The sequence below is a fragment of the Crinia signifera genome, chromosome 4 (assembly GCF_055691185.1).
Source record: "Crinia signifera chromosome 4, ASM5569118v1, whole genome shotgun sequence".
Taxonomy (NCBI): domain Eukaryota; kingdom Metazoa; phylum Chordata; class Amphibia; order Anura; family Myobatrachidae; genus Crinia; species Crinia signifera.
The window spans coordinates 276,328,479-276,335,564 of NC_139220.1; the positions used below are offsets into that span (position 1 = coordinate 276,328,479).

Consider the following 7,086-nt stretch of genomic DNA (forward strand, 5'->3'; position numbering starts at 1 on the left):
ATATATATATGTATATATACTGTATATATACACACAAACAAATACAGGTAGTAATTTGAAGAAACCCAAATCTAGTACTGTCATTACCAACAGTGTAAACCTTTAAAAGAGTATACTGTAAGTGCAAATAAAGTTGCACAATGTATTATAGGTGATTCACAACTGGAACTTGGGCGCTGAGCAACATTCATCTCACCAGGCAGAGCAAAGGACAATGATTGTGATTTTGGTCCCGGATACCTGAGAACTAGCTCTTCTGCTGGGGTTTGAGCCTGGACTTCTGAAACATTAAGATCCCAAAGTTTGTTCTCACGAATTAAGTGCAGACGCCAAGCTAAGAAAAACAATTTATTTCCAGGAGGTGTGGATGGAAATCGTTTATACAGCAGCGGCAATGATGTGTCACAGAGCCTGAAATAAAAAATACACATGATTCACAGCAATGAGCTCTACACCAACCTTACATTTCTCTAGTATCAAATATTTTTTCCAACTGAAAAAGGGCAGACAGTCATTAGGGTAGGAAGGCCCTTGATACACAAGAATATCCACAAGGATCTTGGAGGACTGCATGATATGGTCACTGGCGTATTTACAATTGGTGCAGTGTGTGGTGCCATGGCCCCTGAGTCCAGGGGGACCCACACCACACATACTGCCCCAAGTTCTTGAAAACTTACCCCTCTGGAGTCCTGCACCAACCGCAGCATTTCCCAGAGATCTGTGCATGCGCATTAGACCCTGAGCCCCCTAGTGCTCAGACACTACAGTGCTGCCGGAAGAGAGGAGGAGGCCCGGTCGGAGAAGGCCGCACACGGGCCTCTGGAAATTGAAGAGAAATGTGAGGGTTTTCTTATTAAAAATACTAATACTAATAATAATATTAATAACAACAAAACCAACTTAAGAGAGTATATAAACGAGTATGCAGGAAATGTTAAATGAGAGCAATACAAAAACAGATGTTATAATCGCATCATTGCTAATGCCTCTGCTAATGATGTGCGATGAACATGGCCACTGTTGGGTTGCATGCAATTTGACCTGAATGTCAACACAGTCGACATGGACACAGGTTCAAGCGCACCACATCATCCCCGTCAGGCACTATTTTATTCTCCCACCACACCCTAGTGGATGGTAGGGCATGAAATACCGCCTGTCAGCTCAAAAAACTGTGAAAAAACCCATGTCGACCTTTTGTCGAACTAATGACCTGTCGAACTAACGACCTGTCAAACTAATGGCCTTTTGACCTAGAACCATGTCGACCTTTTCCCATGTCGACCTAATGGTGTCGACCATCATGCTGTAGACCAAATGACCGCATCCCCCACATATAGCTGGCTAAAATAAAATAAAATGTCCATATAGGGAGAAACACATAGGGGCTAAAGCAGGAGCAGTTGCAGTTTTGCTAACATAGTAAAACTGCAGTCTTCCACCCAGCACAGGGCAAGACCGCCCAGCATGGAAAGGTCCGCCCTGCGATCGTAATTGAGGAAGCAGTGACTAGGGTTGTCACCTGCCTTTGTCTCATAGGGTGGTTTCCATGTCTTTCCTCCCTGCACTTGTGTGTGCCTGACACTGGTATTCTGTCGCTTCTGTCAACGAGTGCGCTAACAATATTTTAGCTTACTGCCCCCAGGAGTGGTAAGCTAAAATGCTCAAAAAGTCACCTGTTTATTTTGCTTTGTGCGCATTAGTTTAGTCTGGTTTAGGCGATATTCGCAACTAAATGAGCATCATAATGAGCGCAATATGCTAAAAAGAAAGTAAATTATGACACACACTATGATATAGCGCCTCCAATAAATATGTCAATGGATACAATGGAACACAATATACATTCCTGTCACAATAAAACACAGTTTACGTCCCTGTTCCCAGAGGTCACGTCCTAAAAGATATCAGATCCAAGGAGATGATTGACGTTGCTCCTCCGTTTTGTCAAAGTTCGCATCGGCTGTGGTGGAGAACCAGGACGTCACTAGTTCTCAAACAAAGCAGGTCTTGGTGTTATGAACACCTCCTTATCACATAAGCATTACAAGCCAGGATCTGGAGGTCGGTAATCTGTGTCTCAAAAGTCCTGATCAAGGTATGGAAAATTTGGACACTACAAATTTTCCATACCTTGAGCTGGACTTTTGGGACACAGATTACCGACCTCCAGATTCTAGGGGGCCATAGATGTGGCATATATAGAAGGCATTTGACACTGTCCCACTAAATAAACTTGAAAGTGTGGGATTGGATTATAAAACAATTAAATGGATAAGAACCTGGTTGCAGGATAGGAAACAGACAGTTGTAGTAAATGGAGTGCATTCTATGGAGGGACATGTTACCAGTGGAGTACCCCAGGGATCTGTACTTCGACCAGTGCTCTTTAATATCTTTGCTAGTGACATTGCAAATGGTATTGAAGGGAAAGTATGCCTTTTTGCAGATGACATAAATATATGCAACAGAGTAGACACACCAGGAGGGGTAAATCAAATGACTGATGATCTAAGTAAACTTTAGAATTGGTCAAGAGAATGGCAACTACAGTTTAATGCTAAAAAATGCAAAATTATGCACTTGGGACTCAAAAACCCAAAGGCTTAATATAGTATCAAGGGCACTATAATGGAAACTACTGAGGAGGAACGAGATCTAGGAGTCACTATTTCAAGTGACTAAAAGGCAGGGAGGCAATGTAGCAAAGCAATGAGGAAGGCTAGTCAGATGCTTGGTTGCATAGGGAGAGGAATCAGTAGCAGAAAAAAAGAAGTAATAATGCCACTTTATAGGTCATTGGTACGGCCTCATCTGGAATACTGTGTCCAGTTCTGGAGACCATATCTTCAGAAGGATATAAATACATTGGAGAGTGTACAAAGAAGGGCAACTAAAATGGTGCATGGCCTACATCACAAAACTTACCTGGGAAGACTAAAATATCTTAACATGTATAGTTTGGAGCAGAGAAGGGAAAGGGGGGAACATGATAAAAATCTTCAAATATATCAAGGGTTTTAACATAGTACAGGTGGGAAATTTTCTTCAAAGGAAAATAAGTAATAGAACACGAGGACATGCACTGAAACTGGAGGGAGGTAGGTTCAGGGGAAATGTTAGAAAAAATTACTTCACAGAAAGGGTAGTGGATAAGTGGAATAGCCTCCCATCAGAGGTGGTAGAGGCTAAGACAGTAGAACAATTTAAACATGCTTGGGATAGGCATATGAATATCCTTACAAAGAAATAAGGATTAAAAATGGTTGAGATTACCTGAAGGGTAAAAAAGGGGCAGACTAGATGGGTCAAATGGTACTTATCTGCCGTCAAATTCTATGTAATATAATAAAAAATGAAACAAGCAAGCGCGTAACTACCATAGGTGCAGGGGATGCAGCTGCTATGGGGCCCAGAGCTGAGGGGCCCACTTTACCTGTCAAAGTATCATATGCTGTATACATTTTTCAGCATTAGGTGATAAATAGGGGCCCTTAAAAAGTTTTGCTATGGGGCCCTCATGTATCTAGTTACGCCACTGGAAACAAGGATTTGGGGGAACTGGATAAAATGGGATGGTATCAGCGCTATTGTGATGAAAGACAATGGAACAGATGAGAAAAGGAATAAAATTACCATGCTTATCCATGTTGTGTAACAGTATTTGCAGCAAGAGCATAGAAAAGAGGCAGCTGTACAGGCAATCAGGAACAAAAGAGATAATAAATCAGGAACTGAGCGATAGAACTGAGAGGAATCTGCATACGGAACATGATGCTGAAACACAATGATAGAAGTAGACAAAAATGTCAATCACATTCCTATGGTATTACCATCTTCAAATTTTCTTTGTATTAACTTCTTTTTTTCCTAGTAATCAAGTCGTCCAAAGCATAAAATAATTTAAAAAAAAGACAGATAACGTACTACTTGCTCTTTTGATAAGAAAGGAATAATAATATTAATAACAACAAAATCAAATGAAGAGAGTATATAAACGAGTATATAAAATAAGTAAGTAAGCAAGTGATACTGCTCTGATTGGCTGCCGCATGGCATAGCTACTTTGGTACTTCTGCAATGACCCACATGAGTATGACTGAACTTCACATATGACCTATGCAGAATGTGTGCGGAAGTGGCCAATCTCACGTTCTAGCCAATCCATGTAAACTCACTCTGGCTGGTTACACTGATGATTGCAGGGTTTTTTTTAAGGGGGGGGGGGGGGGGGGGGATTCTTGATGATTCTGAGCTTCCTAAGGGTACTGGGTGATCTCAGAATCCACAAGACAAATAGTTTGATCCAAGGACAAACTAGCTTTATTTAGGTTTCAAAGCTGCATTTAAATCTAAATAAGTCTCAGAGCTTTACTAAGACAAATGATGGTGGATGAGCAGAGATAACGGACACAACCTTATAGAATCCAAAAAGGAATGGGAGCGTGCAGCTATGCGTGGCTCACATAAGTTTAGTTTTGTTGGTGGTCGACCACTTACTACAGTAGTGCTGACTGATTGGTGTTCTGTCTATCATTAATACAGTATGTGGTGGGAGGAAGCAGGGGACTTAGGAGGTCATTCTGATTGATTCGCTCCCCCGTGGGTTCGCACGGGGGAGCAATGTTTTGTTTGTACACATGTGCAAGTGCAGGTTCTGTGTGCGAACGGATGCGGTGACTTGCACGGAGCAGTACGGGTGGAGGGCAGCAGGCGTGGGTCACGCCCATGGGAATGCCCAGGGAAAAACCGGCGTGCGAGCGGGGCCGGCCGTTGTGTGGGCGGCGTTTAGTTGGCTCGCAAAGCTGCGAAATACACAGCTTTGCAGTGTACCAGAATGATCTCCTTATTTTGCACACCGTAGTCTATTATAATAAAATAGTTACATTTGTTTATGGTGTGCCTCATCTATGGTCTATAATGCATTGCTCAGAAACCATATAAAAAATTGCTGGGAACTATGTTATCATATTGATAAACCTGACATTTGAACCTCGCTCTGGGTTTCTGTGAAGAAATGCCAGATGACCAATCGCCTTGCAATATTGGGATTTGCTGGACTTAACGTTCTGTTACTTATTTAAGCTAGGTATTTCTTTGGTATTTCTTTGATTTTTACATCTAATGATTCCTGTATAATGATTATTATATTTATAAACTTTGTTACCTTTTATTAAAGCATTCTGTGGTGCTTATTATTTGTTACAGAATCAGCAGTAAGTCAGGTACACATTAGACAACCTTTCTGTACCAATTTGCTGATAATGACAATTTGTTACAGAAAATTCTTTAAATCATTCAGTGTGTGCCCACTATATCGCTAGCCACGTCCTCTGTTGTCTGTACATGTAGCTTAATCTGAAGATATCGTCAATGACAGCTATACTGGATGTGGTCACAGACAATATATTTTGCAAGAGTGCACAGTGTGTAAGCACTATGGGACTGATCCAAACCTGGAAGCTAATTAGAAAAATATCAAATTGAGCGCGTGCACAAGGGGAAATAGCAATAGAAGTCCGCTCATGCACAAGGGGAAATAGCAATAGAAGATGCGTATGGATTGTTAGACGGACTCTGACAGGAAGCTGCCGTTTGGGGGTGGAAACCTGGCATTTTCTGGGAGTGTCCCTCGCAGTTTACTACGAATTCTCACATTAGTGTTTAGGACTGAATCAGGCACAATATTGTTTGTCTGGCAGTTCCAGGGATTTCAAAGAAAATTGTGAGCAGCATCATACCCCTTGCATGTCGTCTATTGTGTACGTGTGAATTTACTATGTGCAACTCAGAAACAAGACACAAGCATGTCGTTGGGTGTGTTATGACGACCCGACAGTCGGGATTCCAATGGTCAGTATACCGACATCGGAATCCCTACCACTGGCACTCCAACAGGGGGGCAAGCGCTAAGATACCACTTTGCTAAGATGCCCCTTGTGGGGGTCATGGTCCCTCACGAGGAAGAATAGCCCGTCAATCAGGATCCCGACTGTTGGGCTGTCATACGGCAACCCATGTAGTCATCTACAGTGGTAGCCAAAGGCAATAGTGAGTGCCTCTATTTATTAACAGTTTCTTATATAGCGCAGCAGATTTACAACTGTGCCTTTGACACATTAGCACCTAAATTCTAAAGTACAGTGAAAACCAACAGCGCAGGCTGAAAAAGGGATAATTAGTTATTACACTGTATGAGATAATTGCAATCAGATGATAACAGGGTAGCATGATAAAAAGATGGGTGTGCAAACACAATTGTAATGATAAAGAACATAAAATTCTCTTTTCTCACCTAAGATGATCTCCGTGGCACAGGCTATCAATGTTGTTCATAACATTGCTTACTTCAAAGCGGTGCTTCTGCAAGAAAATACTAAATAATTTTTTATTTTAAATGAAATAAATGCAAAAATGTAAAAGCAATGTAAGCCTGCTCTGTAATAATGACTGGAAAAATAAACAGAAAAAAGATCATTTATATTCAGCCTGGGCCTGATTCAGACTTGATCGCTGTTGTGTGAATTTGTAGAGGTCAGCCGGCCGCCATCCCAAAGTGAAATCCCACCCCATCCAAGTCTGTGAATGGCTTGCTAATGGATTGGTGTTCCGCAATTCAATTCACTAATCATTCAACTTTGAATGATTATCCCGGTCTGTACAAGTGTGTGGAACTCTGGCTCTTTCACAAATCTGCGGCAGAGACAGGCTGAGCCCTGAGCGGACATCACACGCCCTCCCTTAAAACTCTGGGGCACGCATGTGTTTTTCCTGCCAATTCCAGAAAACGTCCAGTTACCACCTGCAAAGGCCCAGAGCGGACGTCACACGCCCTCCCTGAAAACTCCTGGGCGCGCATGTGTTTTTCCTGCCACTTCCAGAAAAGGTCCAGTTACCACCCGGAAACGCCCCGAGCTGACGTTACACACCCCCTAAAAGCTCCTGGGCATGCATGTGTTTTTCCTGTCACCTCCAGAAAACGTCCGGTTGCCACCGGTACATTAACCCTAAACGACCCTATAACTGTAGCACCTCGAGAGGTATGAGTGTTTCACACTTTGTTATGTGTGAGATATGCATCAA

The 7,086-nt window shown here is 42.3% G+C and overlaps 1 long non-coding RNA gene across 1 annotated transcript; it reads right to left on the minus strand.

The window, feature by feature from the left end:
- Window positions 1-202: 202 nt before the first annotated feature.
- On the minus strand, window positions 203-6,373 carry LOC146072600 (uncharacterized). Its single transcript, XR_014473210.1, has 3 exons — window positions 6,299-6,373; window positions 3,640-3,780; window positions 203-411 (listed from the first exon to the last, which is right to left on the minus strand). It is a non-coding gene; the product is annotated as an uncharacterized LOC146072600 (long non-coding RNA).
- Between the last annotated feature and the right edge of the window lie 713 nt (window positions 6,374-7,086).